Source organism: Megascapheus bottae, chromosome 25, assembly GCF_031878675.1.
Source record: "Megascapheus bottae isolate mThoBot1 chromosome 25, mThoBot2.hap1, whole genome shotgun sequence".
NCBI lineage: Eukaryota > Metazoa > Chordata > Mammalia > Rodentia > Geomyidae > Megascapheus > Megascapheus bottae.
In genome coordinates this window covers 72,270-93,504 of record NC_143533.1, presented here as the reverse complement: position 1 = coordinate 93,504, position 21,235 = coordinate 72,270, and the positions used below count along the sequence as shown (strand labels likewise).

At 39.3% G+C, this 21,235-nt stretch overlaps 1 long non-coding RNA gene across 1 annotated transcript; it reads right to left on the bottom strand.

Moving 5' to 3' along the window:
* Positions 1-296: 296 nt before the first annotated feature.
* On the bottom strand, positions 297-21,180 carry LOC150046095 (uncharacterized). Its single transcript, XR_016539597.1, has 5 exons — positions 20,649-21,180; positions 19,147-19,291; positions 17,367-17,429; positions 13,588-13,699; positions 297-390 (listed from the first exon to the last, which is right to left on the bottom strand). It is a non-coding gene; the product is annotated as an uncharacterized LOC150046095 (long non-coding RNA).
* Between the last annotated feature and the right edge of the window lie 55 nt (positions 21,181-21,235).

The following is a 21,235-nucleotide window of genomic DNA, read 5'->3' as shown; positions in this document are numbered from 1 at the left end:
TAGAGGAAGCACCATTTCAAGTATGTATGCGTGCCATGAGGAAAGAGGCAGACAGGCAGACAGTAGGTTTATGAAAAGTTGCCCGATTCTAATTCAAGCTCTGCCATTCGTGAGATGGAAGGCAAATCTTAACCTAGGCTCATTTTTCCAGCTAGAAGACACTAAAAATCTCAGGATCAACTGTCACTGAGCAGGACTCTCCTTACTGTTTTCCAAACAGAAGTTCAAATTCCAGGGCCAGCAAATCCCAGCAGCTTTCTCCCTCCTGATTTCAGGAAGCATTTACTCACCTGCAAGGCCTGCTTGTCAGAGGAAGGAGGCAAAACCTGGGGGCCTCCTTGATTCTGCTTCCAGTCTTTGCTTGTGAGACTGTCGAGGGCCCTCTGTGAACTGTGAACATTTTTAAATCAGAAAGAATAACAGTTTGGAATTCTATTATAAAGGGTCAGGGACAAGCTAGAAGCTGTCTAGAATGCTTGGGGAAGGAAGAATCATGCTAGTGCCTTGCTCCACTCCTAGCAAAACTCTGGTAAACTTTTCTCTTCTCTGACCTTATGTAGTTTCAATCTTCCTCAAGACTACACTCAGTGGTATAGAGGCATATACCTACTCAGGAAACAGTAGTTTATCTGCTTTCTACTTTTAAAATCTTTAGAATGGATCACAGCTAGTAGGCCAAGGAAGGAGGTGTACCAATGTAACAGATGTTCATTAATGGTTTTGCCCACTTCAGCCACATAAACAGTATTTTGGGTCTGAGAATTTCATTTGGTTCACTTATAGGTGTGACAAAGTCAAGAGTGAGCTGCTGAAGTAGCAGTAGGTCCTGAAGTAGGATCTAACCTAGGAAAGAGTCTTACAAAGTGGAAAGTCACTTTCTTTGAGCTATGTTATATAGTAAGAACTCAATTTTGTAATTTCCTAATCCATAGAGGCTTATGATAGCTATGTAACAAAAGTGTGATTACAGCAGGGGTGTGATTACACCCCTGTAATCCTAGCCACTCAGGAGGCTGAGATCTGAGGACTCTTATCTGCAATTAAACACCAGAAAACTGGAAGTGATGCTGTGTGGCTCAAGAGGTAGAATGCTAACCTTGAGTTGAAGAGCTCAGGGACAGTGCCTTGGCCCAGAGTTCAAGCACCATGACTGGCAAAAAAAAACAAAACCAAGTGATTAAGGATGTGTATGCATGTATGTATATACATATACAAGTATGTGTGTTGCATGTAAATCTATTCTGATTAGTTCCCTGCTTCATACTTGCCATGAAACATCCATATACTTGCACAAAATATTTCAAAATATCACCATTTGATCACAGAAAGCTAAAGGAATGGGCAACCACAAAGAATCACCTAGAAAAACCATCTGGGGATTAAGTAATGATACAAAATTCACAGAGGATCTCAATCTATCCCAGGCTCAATGAGCTAGATTCATTTTTTTTTTCTGACAAAAATAAATGATGAGTCTGAGGTCACTGATAGAAGAATGTCAGACCTAGTTAAAGACATTCCATAACAGAATATTGTCTAGACCTCTCTAATGGGCTGTATTCTTTTCTTGTTCTGATCCAAGACTGATTGGTATTCAAACTTGGTACTTGACACTTTCACTCATTGCCTGGTGGTCTACCAACTAAACCATGGCTCTAACACTTTTTGCTCTAGTGTGTTTCTTACATGTCTATGTATACAGGCAATATAGGCTGTGCTAGACCAGGCTTAAGTGAAGGAAGCTGTTTACAGCTTACTCTGGCCACCCTATCTAATGCAGAACGCTTCTACTAGAATTTCATTCAGGGACAGCTTCTAAGACATTAATCATACTGTATGCAGAGATGAGGCTGCAGAAAAACTAAGATTTCCTCACTGTTGCTTTCCAGTTCATACTGCTAGACTGGGAAAGGGAACCATTTGTCTTCAACTAAGCAGGAAGTGAACACTGGCTTGAGCAAAACAGCTCAGGGACAGTGCTCAGGTGCTGAGTTCAAGGCCCAGGACCAGTATAGGGGAAAAAAAAAAAAAAACAAAACAACTGCAAATTGTATTTCATCAAGCTTAGGAACTTTTAGATCATATAGTGGCTTGTTCCTATTATCCTAGCTCCCTGCAATTGTATCTGAGATAAGCAAGACTTAAGTTCAAAAGGCCAACCTGGGCAAAAAATAGCAAGACCCCTTCACAACCAATACGTGGGTCAGCAGTATACAGATGGTTCTGGGGTTGGTTGGGGCAAAAAGCAAGATCCTACCTTAAAATTATGAGTGCAAAAAAAAGAGCCTCAAAGCATCACTAGCAATTACAAGGTCCTGAGTTGAAACCCCTGTATAACCAACAAAACCAAGAACAACATTTGCACATACAAGGACACTGTCAACAATGTTGAAAGGCAGCTTATAGAGAAAAAGTTAATTGCAAGCTGGGAGTTGGTGCCTCTCACCTATAATCCCAGCTACTCAGGAGGCTGGGATCTGAGGATTGGGATTCAAAGCCAGCTTGGGCAGAAAAGTTCGTGAGACTATCTCCTGTAAACCACTCAGAAATATCTGGTAGTGATGCTGTGGCTTTAATAGCAGCCTTCTGAGCACAAAGCGGTTCATGGACAATACTCAAGCCCTGAGTTCATGTCCCAGTTCCAGCAAAAAGAAAGCAAACAAAAAAAGAACTATTTGTAAACCACATATCTAAGAAAAGTTATCAGAATTTAGAGAACTCTTTACAAGTCAACCAACCAACCAACAAAAAACCCCACAAAAACCCTACCAACCTGAGAAAAATTAGGCAACCATTTCAGCAGATGCACTCCTAAAAGTATATGAATGATACTCATCACCAATCATCAGGAAATTCAAATGAAAACAAAATTACAATACCATTTCACACCCATTAGGATGTTACTATTTTTGAAAGGCCAGAAAAAGTGTCATTTGAAGATGTAGAAAATGAAAATTCTTTCTCTCTGCTGGTTGAACTGGGACAGCTGCTATGGAAAACTGACAATGGTGATGGTTATACAATATCATCATGCTTAATGTTATATGTATTTTATTAATTTTGTTTCATTTTTGCCAGTCCTAAGGCTAGACCTCAGGGCCTGGGCACTGTCCTTGGGCTTTCTCAAGGCTGGTACTTGTATCACCTGAGCCATAGTACCATTTCTTTTTTCTGAGTATGTGGTACCAAGGAATCAAACCTAAGGTTTCATGCATATTAGATGAGCAATCTACCACTAGGCTACATTCACAGCCTACATTTTTAAATTAAAAAGAGCTAACAGGAAGTCATATTTAGTCATAAAAGATTTAGTACAGAAGTTTTTACAGGGTCATTTTTTTTTTTTTTTTGGAGGGGATGGTCATGGGGCTTGAAGTCTGGGCCTAGGTGCTATGCCTGAGCTCTTCAGCTCAAAGCTGACATACAGCGCCACTTCTGTCACTATTCTTTTGCAAGAATATTATGCCACTTAAAACTGAGGTCACAATGAGAAGACCCACAGGCTACATTTAAGCAACAAACATGTTTTTATCTGGCTTACATAATATATAAGAAAGTTAAAGGTAAAATATGATTTCCCTTTAAACCAAACTAAAAAACAACTGCGCATAGGCAAGACAAGATAGAAGCTGGACATTGGTGGCTCATGCCTGTTATCCTAGCTACTCAGGAGGCTGAGATCTGAGGATCTCGGTTCAAAGCCAGCCTGGGCACAAAAATTCATAAGACTCAATCTCCAATTAACCACTAGAAAATGGGAAGTGGGGCTGTGGTTCAAGGGATAGGGCAGTAGCCTTGAGTTCAGGGACAATGCCCAGGCCCGAGCTCAAGCCTCACAACCAAATAACAAACAAAAACAACAACAACAAAAAAACAAAACACAAAAACACAAGATTGGGCAATATTGGGTAGACATTTTCATGTGTCAGTGACGGCTCCCATCAGTCAGATACTCTAGCTCAATTCACTAATATCTATTATCAGCATAGCTCCAGAAATGACCTGAATACCTAACACTAACAAAAAAAATCTGACTTTTCTGGTTGTATTTATTATCTGATGAGTGTAGGGACAAGAGTCATTGACCAGACTGGGCCAAGAGAAATATGGTATGTAGTAATGGTAAAAGATGTGAATGATATAAGAATGAAATTATTAAAAGTTGCAAAGTAGTGTGCATAGTGGCATTCCTTTTTTTAAAAAAAAGAAAAAAAATATATATATATATAAATAAAGTCAAGCCAGGTGCTGGCTCACCCCTTTAATCCTACTCAGAAGGCTGAAAAAAAGCCAGCCCAGGCACAAACTGAAGATTCCTATCTCCAGCTAAACACCAGAAAACTAAAAGTGGCACTGTGGGTCAAGTGGTAGAGTGTTAGCCTTGAGATGAAGAGCTCAGGGACAGTGCATAGGCCCAGAGTTCAAGCCCCACAACCAAGAAGGGCGGGGGGGGGGGGGGGGGAGTCTAGGGATAAGTATTGTTAGGGCTAACCTATGTTAAAAAAAAATTGGAAAAGACCAGGGCACAGGTCTGACATCGCTTATTACCAGGTATCTTACCACCTGAGCCACACTTCCAGCCCCATTGCTCACTTTAATGAAAAGTGTAAGTCCACTAAACTCATCTATTTACTTTTGTGGTTGTTCATTTCCTCAGTAAGGAGGGGTAAATGGGCACAAAAGCCAAAGAAGAAATCCTATTTCTTTCAGCATTGTCCAGTCCTTTCTTGAACTAGTTAAAGACAGTATAATTTCAGAATCTGAATCGAGAAATAATGTACATATGAGCAGCCAGATAAATTCCATACAGGATAATCCATGGTATGACTAGACAAAGATAACCAAAAGCTGCAGATTTCCATATCAGTCTGTCTATAATTTCCTCCTTCCTTTTGTTTTGTTGTCCTCCTCCCGCCCTCCTGGCCTTTGGGCCACAGTAATTCTTAAAGCTGGCCTCAAAAAAGAAAAAAAAAATCCTAACCCATACAAGGCTTCTTGCCTATGTCTCCTGTATGTTAGGATCACGTATGTTTTAGGATCACAAGCATGCACCACCATGTCTGGCCACATGTCCCAAATAAAAAATGGCACATTTGCATAAAACTGATGTACATTCTCCTGTATACTTTAAGTCCTCTCTCTGGATTACTGACAGTAGGATTTAAAAGTCATATATATTGTTTGGAGAACAATGATAAGAAAAGTCTGTAATGTTCAGTACAGACTTTTTTTTGGTGGGTCATGGGGCTTGACCTTTACCTGGGCAGTCTCTGAGCTCTTCAGCCCAAGGCTACCACCCCCACCCTTGAGCCAAGCTCCACTTCCCGTTTTCTAGAGGTCCTTTTGTGTCCAGGCTGGCTTTGAATATGATCCTGAATAGCTAGGATTATAGGCGTGAGGCACTGCGTCCAGCTAGACACACTGTTTCTGTGTATGTGGTACTGAGGAACAAACCCAAGGTCTCATGCGTGTTAGGCAAGCTCTTTACCACTAAACCATATTCCCAGCCCCTTTTTCCTAAATATTTTCAATTCCTAGTTAGTTAAATCCATGGATGTATATATAAACTATAGATTCTAAGAAGTGACTGTTTAAAAGATGCAATGCATTTAAAATAACTGAATAAAGCAGCTAAATTTAAACATCTTAAAGATGCTTGAACAACAAAACCAAGAAAATGAACAAAATGAAAATACCAACAAAGAAAAACCAACAATTCTGAAGTAAAAAAAATTCTTTAATTAGCCAGGCATGGTGGCTCATGTCTATAATCCTTGCTACTCAGGAGGCTGACATCTGAGGATCATAGTTCAAAGCCAGCCTGGGCAGTAAAGACTGTGCAACTCATCTCCAATTAACCACTAGAAAACCAGAAGTGGTGCTGTGGCTCCAGGGGTAGGGTGGTAGCCGTGAGCTGAAGAGCTAAGGGATAACGCCCACACCCAGAATTCAAGCCCCATGACTGAGGGGGGAAAATTCTGTAACTGAATTGAAAACTTCTCTTGAATGATAATGAAAAATAGTTCATTTGAAGTGAATCTGAGAGAAAAAGAAAGCTAAAAAAATTGAAGATTAAGGAATGTATATAATACTAAATGTTCATTAGCATTTGTCTAAGTATAGTAATAACTGGTGTCTGCACACACACCAAAATAAGCATACAGGCTCTTACAGCAGCTTTATTCATAATTGTTAAAGTTAAAGATTTAGATAATGTAATACTACTAGGAATAAAAATAAATGAAATAAAAAATGAATAAATAAAAAAGCATCAAAAGGACAAAGAGGAAACAAGATTTTGATGGAGGAATGAAAAGGCAAAGAATATTTATTGAAGAATTATTAGGGCAGTGATTCTACTGTCCCCCCTTCCCTCCCTGTTAGTCCTGGGGCTGCACTGTCCCTGAGCTTTATTTGCTTAAGACTAGCATTCTACCATTTGAGCCACAAACCACTCTGGGTTTTTCTATGTGGTATCAAGGAATCAAACTCAGGTCTTCATGCACGCTAGGCAAGCACTCTACCACTAGGCCACACTCTTGGTCCCATGATTCTACTAACATGATTTAGTGATCTCATATCACATTTAGATAATGCTATAATTATGGATATGTCATCATATATTTGCTAAAACCTATGACATAAACATCAAGAGGCAGCCTAATGTATATAATGGATGGGCCAATGACTAACAAATACTCTATAGAATGCATATAGAGAAGGTTGCATATGTGTGGAGTAGAGAATTAGTGTAATAAAATATTGTAATACAATATTTTTAGTGGGAAATGTATTTTAATATTTTTATAAACTTAAAAGTATTCTATCAGTCTATTAAAAAACAAAACAAAACCCTACTATTGCCCATAAAATCCTTAAAGCTTACACAAGGTACTCAGGAAGGGGATAAAGAAAAAAAAATTCGGGGCCGGGAGTTTGGCCTAGAGGTAGAGTGCTTGCCTTGCATGCATGAAGACCCGGGTTCGATTCCTCGGTACCACATACACAGAAAAAAGCTGGAAATGGTGCTGAGGCTCAAGTGGTAGAGCTCTAGCCTTGAGAAAGTCCAAGGATAGTGCTCAGACCCTGAGTTCAAGCCCAGGACTGGCAAAAAAAAAAAAAAAAATTCAGGACATAAGAATAAAGGTGGTCATCAGAATTGAAAAACAAATGAGGGGAGCCCTGCACATTCTCCAGCTTGCTGCCTACAGGAAGTTTCCAGGCCATGTAGGCAAAGGCAACCTGAGGGCCAAAATATCAAAGAACAAAGAGCTACATAAAAAGACCAAAGCTATGCAGAGGAGCCCTACCTATCAATGTTCGATAGAGTATGTTGGCATTTGTCAGACAAACTATGCAAAGCTCAATAAAGAACACCCAAAAGGACTGCAAACTCCTCAAAGCTGGCATGTAAAGTTTCATAATTCAGGAAACATCAAGTATAGCTTTGCTTCAGTAATGAGGCAACATTTGCTCTGGTTCCACCTAAATACCTTAATAGCAAGATACAAGATGAGCGTTATTAAGTAACTTTAGCACTATCCTAGCCACTTTGGGGGGACCTGAACCGCCCCAGCAAGAGTCACCAGCACTCATTAAACCAAGATGGAATCATTTTAATAGCCAGCACAGTGACTGCTCTCCACCGGATAAAAGCCCTGAGCTTCAGTGGGGCTGAGTAGACACCCCACACAGGTGGTCATAACCACTCACAGGTGGCCGTGTCATCTTACAATGCCCAGTCAACATCACAAGGATGAAACCACACGCACGTGGTTGTAACTTCATGCACACGGCTGAGGTTAAGCATTTTTACACAATTTGGCAGCTAAGCTTGCCAGGTTATTACACTTGAGCAAAAAGAAGTCACATTTATAGTGAAACTAATGACATGCAACAAAATACTATGTTTTATTATATACTATACTACAGCTTACATGCAAAACAACAACAACAAAAAATCTCCCGAACTACCAACCACACAAAGAAGAAAACAAAAACAAAACCTTCAGCTAAATAAGCATATGATCAGCTACTCCAGAGATGGAAATACAGTTCAAGACCAACCTAGGCAAAGTTAATGAGACACTATCTCAAAAACTAGTGATAACCCACATTTGTAAATTCTAGCTTCTACGGATGCAGATAAAGGAGGCTCATGGTCAGAAGCCAATTCAGTCAAAAATATGAACTCATCTGAAAAATAAATTGAAAAGAAACGGGCTTTAAGGTGTAGCTCTGGTGGAGCATTTGCCTAGCCAAGTGAGGTTGAGTTCAATCCCTTGTATCGCCAAAATAACCAAAAATGCCCAAACCCAAAGAAAATAAAACTAACAACAAAAAAGTGCAACCTATGATTAAAAAAAATTGGGGCCGAGAGTTTAGCCTAGTGGTTAAAGTGCTTGCCTAGCATGCATGAAGACCTGGGTTCGATTCCTCAGTATCACATACATAGAAAAAAGCCGGAAGTGGTGCTGAGGCTCAAGTGGTCGAGCTCTAGCCTTGAGAAAGTCCAAGGACAGTGCTCAGGCCCTGAGCTCAAGCCCAGGACTGGCAAAAAAAAAAAAAAAAAAAAAAATTGAGTGAAGCTAATAAAATCCCAGATGATCAATTTGATGAAATAAACTATTTTAAATAGTTACTATATTTAAGCTCTAATATTAAAATTAGTGTCTTAAGTGAAAGCACACTGGATGGGATTTATTAAGATTTTATATGTATATATATGTAACTATTCAGGAAAAATGATTACAGATCTTGAAGACATTCATTTTTATCATTTGATATAAAACAAAGAATAAAAGACTGAGAAAACAGAGCATGCATACTAAGTTATGAGACCATTTTATGTACCCTAATATATTTATGGTGGGAGTACCCAAAGGAGGAAGCACAGCAAGATAAAATGAGTAAATATAGCTAGTCTGAAAAGGGAAGAAAGAATTCAAATAACTTAGAAGTAAAACATTCATATATCCTGTAAGTGGATTGCAGTGTAATATCCCAGCCATTTTGAGGGGACCCCCAAGCCCCCCCAGCAATAGAGTCACCAGCACTCAGTGAACAGAGCTAAGAGTCAGTTTAACAGCAGTGCAGTGGCTACTCTCCACCTTCCAGCTGATAGAGAGTTGGGCTGAGCTTTTAAAAGTAAACACCACCCACAGGTGATAGTAACCTTATGTCACCTGACCATGCCCACAGACAATAACTACAAGGATGAAATCACACGCAGGTGGTCCTAACCACTCGCAGGTGGTCGAGTAGTTTCAGCATTTTTACAAAAACAACTTGTGACCTAAGCCTGCCAGGTTATTACAGCAGAGATGTGAGGAGAGAGAAAAGCAGAACTGCAAAACAAACCATGAATACATTCTTTGCTGCTATGGATATATCAGGTCTAAAAATAGTTTGGATACAGAATATAATGTAGGTTGTAGGAAAAAAAATTCCTGATACTCTAAATTACAAAAGAGCTAGAGGCTTTCCTCTAGCAAATGGGGGATCCTTACTAGTACAGTTATAGGTAAAAAGAGTAAAAGATTATTCACATTTTTTTTTTCAGTGCCAGTATTGGGGCCTGAACTCAATCAAGGTTGGCACTCTGCCACTTTGGACTTTTTGCTGGTTAAATGGAAATAATAATCTCATGGGCTTTCCTGCCAGAGTTGGTTATGAACTGAAATTCTTGAATTTAGTAGCTAGAGTTGTAGCCATGAGCTCATGAACATATGTAGAAGTACTAATTCAAATCCTTCCCTATGGGGCCAGGAGTATGGCCTAGTGCTTGCCTAGCATGCATGAAGCCCTGGAATCTACTCCTCAGTACCACCTACAAAGCTGGAAGTAGTGCTGTGGCTCAAGTGGTAGAGTACTAGCCTTGAGAAAGCTCAAGGACAGTGCCCAGACCCCGAGATCAAGTCCCAGGACTAGTTAAAAAAAAAAAAAATCATTCCCTATTACATACTGTTGGTGCCACTGCATCCTGTTTATACCCCAGCCAATCTAGAAACAGTTATTTTCTGTATGGACTATATTCCTACTGCAGTTTTCCCTAGCTTTGAATAATTCTATATCCCTTATAATCAATTTTAAGTTCAATTTATGTCTTTCTTCCTGTATTTTATTAATAAATACCAAGCGTTTTAGATTTTATAGACATTTTCCAACAGCTACCCTTATCCCAGGATCTGCCCTTTGTTTCAGCTAGTATCTGTTATGGCTTCATAAATCCTTTCATTGTGGAGGAAATGCTGATGTGTCAGGGTCTTTTGTCCCTGGTCCCTCTCGACCAGCAGGAGAGGACAGGAGAGGACAGGAGAGGGCCCACTGACCGCCTGTACCCAGCCCTCCTTCCCAGAAGGACAAACAGACGCATCAGGTCAGTTTGTCAAGGCAGGAATCTCTCTTATTCCGGAAGTGTCTCCTCCTAATACTGAGTGCCGGAGCCTATCAGCACAAAGATGGGCAAGGCAGGGAGGTCTTCCTGTTTACTCCCACTATAGGTCTCAGCACAGTGATAAAGCAACAACACATTTGTAACCAATGGTAATCAAGTCTTGCACCTTGCCTTTTGCGCTTTGCCTTTTGCGCCTTGCCTTGTTGCCCCTTGCCTCAAAGCAATAACACTTGCATGTTGCCTTGCCTCTCAGCAGAAAGTAATTACTGACAATAGCTCAAAGTTAGACATGGTGTTACTCAGCCCCCAGCACTGATGTTTTATGTCAATATTCCCAAAGTGGAAGAAAAGGTAATAAAAACATAAATGTAAAGAAGAAGGCAAAGTAAAGAAGAATCTTGCATGAATAGTTTAAAGTTAGAGGTATTGGCACAGACAAGATTATTTCTTAAATGTTTACGTATGAACAAATATTACTGTGCATTTATTCATACATACACACATGCATATATTTCTTAGCTGTCTGCTTTATGGGTCTAGAAGCAAAGACATCCAAGTAATAATATGTAGCCAGCTGTCATATCTTGATTTATACCCAGAGAATCCTAGCTATCTTGCATTGGAAAACAAGAAAATGCTGTAAAAAATGGTGGTTGGTACTCTGAATGGCAGTTTGGAGATTTCTTAAAACACTAAACAGAGGGCCAGGAGTTTGGCCTAGTGTTAAGAGTGTTTGCCTAGCATGCATGAAGACTCAGTTCAATTCTTTGGTACCACATACGTAGAAAAAAGCTAGAAGTGGTGCTGTGGCTCAAGTGGTAGAGCTCAAGCCTTGAGAAAGCCCAAGGACAGTGCTCAGGCTCTGAGTTCAAGCACCAGGACTGGCAAAAAACAAACAAACAAAAAAACCAGTCCTATAACCTCTGAATACTCATTCAAAAATTTTCTCATTCTCATTTAGTCCAATAGCCAGTAATTCAGTCAATCATGTGTATGTAAAGAAGCCTGCTAAAATCAAAGGACAACATTTAAAGGGCTTATACATTGCTAACATGTGAGAGCTCCTAAAGGGTGCTCAGAAAGTTCTACCTTTTCCTATAACTCACCCTATGTATCTGTTTATTTATACTCTTTGTGATAAACTTATACATCTAACCTCAAGCAAATCATTCAACCTGAGGAGGAGGTTATTGAGAACCCTGATCTCATAGTTAGCCATCAGGAACAAGGTAAAACCACATGGAGTTTGCAAATGAGATCTAAAGTAGGAAAATCTTGGGACTGAGCCCTCAACCTCTAGGAAGAAAGTATCAAAATGGAACTAAATTAGTGTACACTTAGTTAATGTTTGTTGCAGAAGTGATTACTTGCAAGTAGGAGAAATGTTTACATATTCAAGGATCATAGAAGTCCTTGGTGTTACTTCTGCATGAGGGCAGAACAAAAGTGGGTTGTTTTTCTTCACTGTAGGTATTTGTGTATTCTTAGTGCCTCCTTATTAAATATTATTTATTCAAATTGAGGGAAAAAATGAGAACTCAATGGTGAAGAAAGCTGGTCACAGCTCAGGCTGGTGATGAAAATAAACAGCAGATAGACATGTATCTCTGGATGATAAGTATTTAGGGGTTAAGTGCTATGACATGTGTTGCTTACTCTTAAATGGTTCAGCAAATGTGTCATATTAAGAAAAAAAAAAAGTGGGGGACAGTGAGTACATGCTTTCTTTCTATTAGTAGAGAGAGAAAGCCCTACATACAAAAAACAGCAAAGGGGGCAAAGTATCAAAAGTTGAATCTAACCAAAGTTCCACCATTTATGTAAGTTTTATGGTAAGTTAAAAATTATTTCCAAATAAAATGTTTCAAAAAGTTGTTTCTGCTTCAGGAAATGGAAACAATGATTTTTGTTCCTTTGTTTTTGTTTTCTTTTATTTGTCTGTCTTTGGTACAGAACGGGAGGGAGCCAAGATATGAACAAATGCAGCAGTAGTACTCACTAGACAATTTTTCACATGGAAAATGAACTATACAACTTGTGGGTGAAGATGGGAGGGAAAAATTAGGAGGAAGTACATAACAAAAGTACTCTTACCTGATTTATGTAATGGTAACTGTTCTGTACATTACCTTTCTAATAAAATAAATAAATTCTGGACATGATGACAAATACAGAAGTGATAGAATATAAGAAAGAAAACAAAACACAGGGCTGGGAGTGTGGCCTAGTGGTAGCATGCTTACCTTGCATGCACGAAGCCCTTCCCTGGAACCACATACACAGAAAAAGCCGGAAATGGTGCTGTGGTTCAAGTGGTAGAGTGCTAGCCTTGAGCAAAAAGTGTCCAAGGACAATGCCCAGGCCCTGAGTTCAAGCCCTAGGACTGGCAAAAAAAGAAAGGAAAGGAAAGGGAAGGGAAGGAAGAAAGAAAACAGTCAGTCAAATAAGTCATATACAGAACAAAAATTCAAAGTGGTAAGTAGTTTGTAAAAGCCAAGCCACAGGTGTGCTGGCCCCTGGAGACAGATTATTTTGTTCCTAAGAGACTTTCAATGTGCTATGCAACAAGGGAAAAAGAAGCTAGGCTTGCTTACTTTCTGTAGTCAGGGTTGCTGATGAAAAAAAAAAATACTTGATGTGGAAGTAGCGCTGTGGCTCATCATGGTAGAGGGGTAGCCACTGTCAGGCCCAGAGTTCAAGCCCCACGACAGACCTTCCCCCCAAAAAAAACAACAGCAGCAACAACAAACTTCCTTTTTAGCAGTGTGCCAGTGGCTCACATCTATAATCCTAGCTATTCAGGAGGCTGAGATCTGAGGATCAAGGTTCAAAGCCAGCCCAGGCACAAAAGTCTGTGAAACTCTTACGGCCAATTAACCACCAGAAAACCGGAAGTGGCACTGTGGGTCAAGGGTAGAACAGTAACCTTGAGCCGAAGAGCTCAGGGACAGAGCCTAGGCCCAGAGTTCAAGTCCCATGATGGACAAAAAACAATTTTTTAAAAAATGAATGAAGCATATCTGGGGTTACAATACCCTCTGCTGGGCCAGGAATGTGGTCAAGTGGTAGAGTGCTTGCCTATAATGCATGAAGCCCTGGGTTCAATTCCTTAGTACCACATACACAGAAAAAGCCAGAAATAGTGCTTTGAATGAAGCCTACCTAATACATAATTACAACAAACCACTCACCTCATTATCTGAATAGTGCTTGGTAGTTCAACAGTTTTCAGAAGAAAGACATTAGTTTATGTCTCATGGGTTAAAAAAGAAGTTTCTGATCAACTGAATCCATTCTAAAACACTATAAAATAGAAGAAAGTGATAAGTTTTTCATATCTTATAGTTATCTCTCTATATCTACACTGTTCAATATATTAGCCACTGGCAACATATGATTCAATTCATTGAATTTAAAACTTGGTTCTTCAACTGCACTCGTCATATGTGATGAGTGATTATCACACCAGATAGTATTACATAGAATTAGGGGATGAGGGGCTTGGCTCAAGTGGTAGGGCACTTGACTAAGCAAGCCTGAAGCCTTTAATTCAAATCTCAGTACACAGCCCACCCCCCCCCAAAAAAAAACCTTCATTAGTTTAATACAAAAATCATGTTTCTTCCAAAGTGGGAAACTACTTGACAGCTCTGATGCCAAAAAAGGTACACAATGCTTTTTGAATGAACTATTTAAAATTTAAACATTATTTAGAATCATTGTGGATTTGCATAAAAAGTCAGAGTTCACACATATCCCATATCAGTAACAGATTAGTATGGCACATCTGTCACAATTAAACAGTGATGATACATTATTATCAACTAAAGTCCACTCCTAACTCACATTAAAGTCTGTTAATTTCTGGTGTGGATGACAAGCATTGTTTGAAATTAAACAGACTTAGGTTTGAAGGAGCTTTATTTTTCACTAGTCATGGGACATCAGCTAAGTTACCTAACTTTAAAAATCTCATAATGCCCAAGTATAATAAGTTAACTCAAAAGATTGCTGTCATAATTAAGAAAATGATCAGAAAATACTTTACAACTATAAACTTAGTAAAAACTCAGTTTGTGCCCAAATAAGACCTTTCAGAATGTCTTTCTAAAACAATGACACAAAACACTATTTTGGCTGTTGTTATTTTACACGGGCTACATTTTATTTCAGAAGAGACACAACAGAGCTTATTATGGAATATGATGATCTAATAGGTTAGAAAGTCTCTTAGAAACTATTTCAGTGTTTCCCATATGAGGTATTCAAATCTCTACCCACCAAACTATGGTTGAAACAATGGTAAGTGCCCATACTCAAAGAGAGCAGAAATCTGTGTAGAGTTTTAAATAAATATTGCAATTATTAGCATTAACTAGAATGATCACCACCACCAGTATGGTGCCAATACAGTCAAGGCATATCAGAGTTAAGAACTGGGAGCCAGGCGAGATGGTTCACACCTGTAATCCTAGCTACTCAGGGGCCTGAGATGTGAGGATCAAGGTCCAAAGCCAGCCCAAGACCAAATGAATCTGAGACTCTTATCTCCAATTAACCTCTAGAAAATGGGAAGTGATGCTGTGGCTCAAGAGTAAGTTGGTAGACTTGAGCTAGAGAGCTCATGGACAATGTCCAGGCCCAGGGGTAAAGCCTTGAGCTGAAGAGCTCAGGGACAACACCTAGGCCAGAGTTCAAGCCCCATGACCCACAAAAAAATAAAAATAAAAAAAAATTTAAAAAGTGCAAGACCAGTCAGTCCTGTGTTCAAACCCCAGTACTAAAAAGGAAATGAAAGAAGTGGCACTATGGCTCAAAGTGGCAGAGCTTGAACTTTGATCAAAAAAGCTCAGGGACAGTGCTCACAACCTGAGTTCAAGCCCCATAACCAATCCATAAAGAAAAGAAGGAAAATGAAGGTATACATGTGTATGTATACATGCACGCATGCATGTATATACATATGTACGTATATGTATATTAACATATATGTACATCATTGTACATAGTATTTCAATATATGACATATATGAATGTGTTATATTTTGAAAATTTAGGTAGCTTTTTTGCCCTTCATCTATTCTCACCATCAAGCTTCAACTGTAAACATAAACCCCTTTCTCTATAATTTCTTCCTAGGAAATGAAAGATGTACATAAACTACATGCATTAAATTACTATATGCTCTTTTGTGCAATTTAGCAAGACAATGTAATATGTAAATATACTCCCAAATTTTAGATATGGGTAAGAATTTCAGCTTAAATTTTCTTTCCTGGTCTCTGACATAAAGCAATGTGGTAACAATAACACATGGATGTATCATCTGAAGAGGAAAGAGAATGAGTAAATAGCATCTTATGCTAAAGGAAAAAAGCAAATGGGCTACAAGAGCCTAAGGATTTACAGCAAAAGCAAGTTCTAAACCAGATACACTCTGAGACTCAAGGTCCATAACACAAATGCAGGAGGAACCAGTGCTTTTAACTGCTTCTGTACATCCTGGCCTTACTAAGTTAAAAATCTTCTTTGTGACTCCTGAAAAGTTTTCAGTAAAAGGAGAGAAATGGACATGGTGTTATATTAAGTTTTTTCTCCCTTGAAAAAATGAAGATTATACTTAATATTTGCTAAGTGTAGGAAAGGTTGAAAATACAAATAAGAAGACAATTCAAAGTTAGTCATAATGTCATCACCAAGAAATGATCACTTTTTACATTTTGGAAAATATACTCCCATATATATATATGTATATATATGTATATATGTATATATACATATATATACATATATATATATGGGAGTATATATATGTACATGTATATATATATGTACATGTATACACACATATATATATACATGTATATGTATGTTTACACATCATTTTTTAATAAAAATACACTTCGAGGTGTTGGCTCCTACCTAATTCTAGCTACTTGAGGGGCAGAGATCAGGAAGATTGTGGTTCGATGCTAACCCAGGGAAAAAAGTTAATAACATTCCCATTTCAATCAATAAAAACTTGAGTGCAATGACATGTACCTGTTTAGAACAGTTTAGTCCATACCAGCCTGGGCTTAAATCTAACACTCAAAAGTAAAAAAGGGAAAAAGGACTCAAGTTCAAAGTTCAGCACCACTAAAAGAAAAAAAAAAATCATAATGTGTGCTCCCTTTTGATTTTTGCCACTTGCCAATATATCAAAAATAAGTTTCCACATCAATAAACCAATGTTAACATTTCTTTTTTTGTTATTGTTTGGTTGGACGTGGGGCTTGGACTCTGGGCCTGCAAACTGTCCCTGAGCTTTTCAGCTCAAGGTTATCACCCTATCCCTTGAGCCACAGTGCCACTTTTGGTTCTTTGGTGGTTAATTGGAGATAAGAGTCTCATATTCTTTAGTGGCTGGGCTGGCTTTGAATCTCAATCCTCAGATCTCAGCTTCTGAGTAGCTAGGATTATAGGCATGAGCCATAGTACCTGGCAACATATATTTTTCAGTTAAAAAGAGTATTCTGAAAATGGATATAACTTTTTTAAACTAATAACTTTCAAACATCCATATTCCCATATTTTTTACTTTTGTAATACTATGATGAACATGCTTGTATATACATCTTTGCCACACATGATTATTCCCTAGCAATATTGTCTAATCATCAAGAAACCAAGACAGCCTGTGTCACTTGCATGGTCTCTGTGTTCAAGCTGAATGCATATGTAATAAAATTCAATAGAAGGAAACAGTTAAATCTCACTAGCTTTTTTTCTTTACTTAATTATGGTGTATATTTTGAAATCACATGCTACTCTTTGGGAAAATAGGAGTGAAATTTAGACTTTCAATTTGCAGCTATGGAAAAATTAATTGTTATTGTTTTTCTTTTTGGTTTAAGAGTAAAGGCAGGTAAATTGCTATGGTCAACTGACTGTCAAATGATAGTCTGTAGATTTTTACATGAGATCTTACCAAAAAGCAAAACTCCCTCCAGCTGTCTGAAAGTTGCCAGATTATGAATACAACTGAGAGATCCTAGGACAAGAAAGATAATAAGTTGTTGCCTTAATATCACAATAGGATTAAAGAACAAGAAAGCATTGTATTTAGACACTGTAATTTCAGTATTAAAATATATTGGGGTACTACACATATATAAAACATAAATGAGGGGCTAGGAGCTTGACTTAATACCTAATGAGACAGTCCAGAATCCAATAACTGGGTTTGACCAAATCAATCCTAGTGCAGCACCCTTCTTCATAAACTAGTGAAATATGAGTTAGTTCTCTCTTGTTGGATCTGAGGCACCATAAGACCAGGACACAGTCATGCTGCTCAACTGTAAAAGCTATTGTTTCTACTTACTATTCACATTGCCACCTATCCTCAATTACTAGAGACCCTGTAGCAATGGCAAAGATGTTTGTTCACCAGAAAATCTGATAAGAATGAACTTAAAGCTAGGGAGACTGCTAATTATTTCATTTAGGAGAAGAAATAGTACAATTTCTCCAAGAAAGAAAGATAAATGAAAATAATACTGATCATAATTTAAGCACTAGCGAGGTAGTCTTTTTTCTTTTTCCTTTTTCTTTTCTTTTTTTTCTTTGGTCATGGGGTTTCGGCTCTGTCCCTGAGCTCTCCAGCTCAAGGCTAATGCTCTAACACTTGCGCCATAGCACCACTTCCAGTTTTCTGGTGGTTAAAGATAACAGTCTTACCGACTTTTGATGCCCCAGCTGGCTTTCAACCACGATCCTCAGATCTAAATCTCCTGAGCATCTAGAATTACAGGTGTGAGCCACCAGTGGCTGGCTATGAGGTAGTCTTTATGTTCACCTCATAGAGGTTAAAGCTAAGCCTGACAGAAGTTAGGGGATTTATCTGCAAGTAACATAGCCAACATTAGTATAGCCAAAATACATTTCCTGGACTACTACACTCCAACACTTTAGCACTATTTGGAAAAAGCCAGAACTGGTGCCAGGCCAAGTTTAAGTCTCAGGAGTGACCCCCCCCCCCCCAAAAAAAAGAGGATTATAAAATATATCTGAGGCACAAAGACCTGGGTTCAAATCAAAAAAGGAAATTTAATCATCACTACTAGTTAGGAGGAAATAAAGAAAATGAAATAAAAATACTTTAAATTTCTGCTCCATAATTCACTGAGACTCTGAGTATAGATTCTCTCTATTTGTTAAAGAAATGAAGAGGATGGGGCTGGGAGTTTGGCCTAGTGGTAAAAGTGCTTGTCTAGCATGCATGAAGACCTGGGTTTGATTCCTTGGTACCACATACACAGAAAAAGCCAGAAGTGGTGCTGTGGCTCAAGTGGTAAAGCACTAGGCCTTGAGAAAGCACAAGGACAGTGCTCAGGCCCTGAGTTCAAATCCCAGGACTGGCAAAAAAAAAAAAAAGGAAAAGGAAAAAGAAAAAAATGAAGGTGGGGTGAAAGGAGGAGAAATGTGAAAGTGCTGAAGACAATGATTTCTTAATACTGAGAAGGAAGAGAACAGAATAAAAGGGAAAATCTTCCTCATTAAATATGTCAATGCTATTTAATGTTTTCTCATGTGTCACCTAAATCATAGCTTTACCATACCAATTATAGTATCCATTCCATATTTTGGGAAACATAATGTTTTAAGTATTTTCTCCTTACCAGAATATGGGTTAAGAATTAATCATTCAAAAAAATAAATTTTCAACAAAATTATTTAAGTATTAACAACATTAAGTTTAAACCAACCCTGTAATGAAAAGTGAAATATTTTGATTTCCTTCTTTGATAGAAGGCATCCAGTCAAGTCCACTTTCTTAGAACTACATTTCTGAATGTTGGGGATATTCCTGAAGGTTGATGCTGGCTTTTGAAATGGCAGAAGGTAAAGATCCTAAAATAATAAAGACAACTTAATGTTAGAATATGTAAGAACCCCAGAGGATATGTCTCCTAATGTTGTATAAGCAAAGAAGTAGCAACAACGGTGTTTAAGACTCAATTTTTTTTTTTTTTGCACCAATACTGGGGCTTGAAATCAGGGCCTGAGCACTGTCCTTGAGCTTTCTCAAGGCTAGAGCTCTACCACTTGATTCACAGCACCACTTCTGGCTTTTTCTATGTATTTGGTACCAAGGAATCGAACCCGGGGCCTTCATGCACACTAGGCAAGCACTTTAACCACTAGGCCAAACTCCCGGCCCCCAATACTCAACTTTTAAGAGGCCTGATATCTAATACAATACAAAGAAAAGTTGGGTGCTATAGTGAAGGTCTCTATAACCCCAGCATTCAAAAGGCAGAGCTGGGGCTAAGAGTGTGGCATGGTGGTAGAGTACTTGCCTAGCATGCAAGAAGCCCAGGGATGGATTGATTCCTTGGTACCACACACAGAAAAAGCTGAAAGTGATGTTGTGGCTCAAGTGGTAGAGCACTAGCCTTGAGAGAGCTCAAGGACAGTGCCCAAACCTTGAGTTCAAGTCCCAGGACAGGCAAAAAAAAAAAAAGAGATGGAAGCAAGAGGACTGCAAGTTTGAGGCCACCAAAGGCGACATAGTAAGATCATGTCTCAAAACACAAATCAAATCGAAACAAAGGAAAAAATAAAAACTCCCCAAGAATACAAAATAAATCTCAAATAGGGTCGAACAATAAAGGTGATAAGAGAGAAGAGATGAAGAGTATACTTTAGGCAGGAGTAATTACAGAGAACACAATGATCTGAGTCTGGAGAAAAAGGGCAGAATTAAGATAGTTGGTGTATTAGACCAGTCTGCTACAATGCCTTCCAAATCCCAATTGCCAAATTTAGCCAGATCTCCCCCCACCCTCAGTCATCTACTCAAGCAGTTTGTTCCTTAACCGTGAGTGACTGTCTTAAGGTTACAGCCTCACACAAGGGGATGTGGGGCTGGGAGGGAGTTCATCTACAAACAGTGAGTTAATATTTGCCAAGGTACACTTAAAAGGGACAATAGTAATTAAGTTACATTAGTCCCACTGCTTCCCACTGCTTGTTTTCAGAATTTCAACTAGGAAATCGATTACTGACCCCCGCCACATACACACACACTGTGATACCATGAAAGAAATGTAGAACAGCTCTTCATTGTCACTTAGGTTCCACATGGCTTTCTGGTCTACATGCAGACTTCAGGCAATAGATTCCTTGCTTAAGGCGGCCCAAATGAGGATCTGAAGGCCGGAGGCGGACTCGTTTGGGTAACTGCCTTGGGTCCCTCACTACTCACCTTGGCCTCCCGCTATCTATCCGTCCTCAGGACCCCAATGGGATCTCACCACCTCTGCCGCCAGCTTGTTTGGAGCCGGCCTCTTCTTCCTCCCCTCGGTGGGGAGCCTTCAAATCTTCCTTCCTCTGGCTCCATCAAGTGGTGAAGAAAGAACAGCTCCAGCTGGACCAAGTGCGGAGACTACGTTCCTCTCTTGAAAAGGCTGAACCGACCACAGGGCTCTGACAGTGTATAAACCTCCCTCAAGCCAGTTCCTTAATCCACAGTGGACAAAGCTCTGGCAGCAGTCCCGGAAAGCGGAGCCACTCACCATCTTTCCTTCCCTCGGCTTAGAACCCCCCGCGTCACACCCAAGGTCCGCCTTCCAGAGGTTCCCCAAGGACACCAACGCTGGCAAGAGGGAAAGTGACCCTTCTAAGCGGCGGTGCGGCCTAAAAACCACTCTCCCCAGTCGCCTAAATCCCGAAAATGCAGAAAAGAAGCAACAAGGAAAGGGCAAGCTGCTACCGGTCCCTCAGCAACGCCGCTAGTTGAGCTGACCGGAAGCGCCCGATGACTTCCGGGAGAGCCTCTGAGACTTCCGGAAG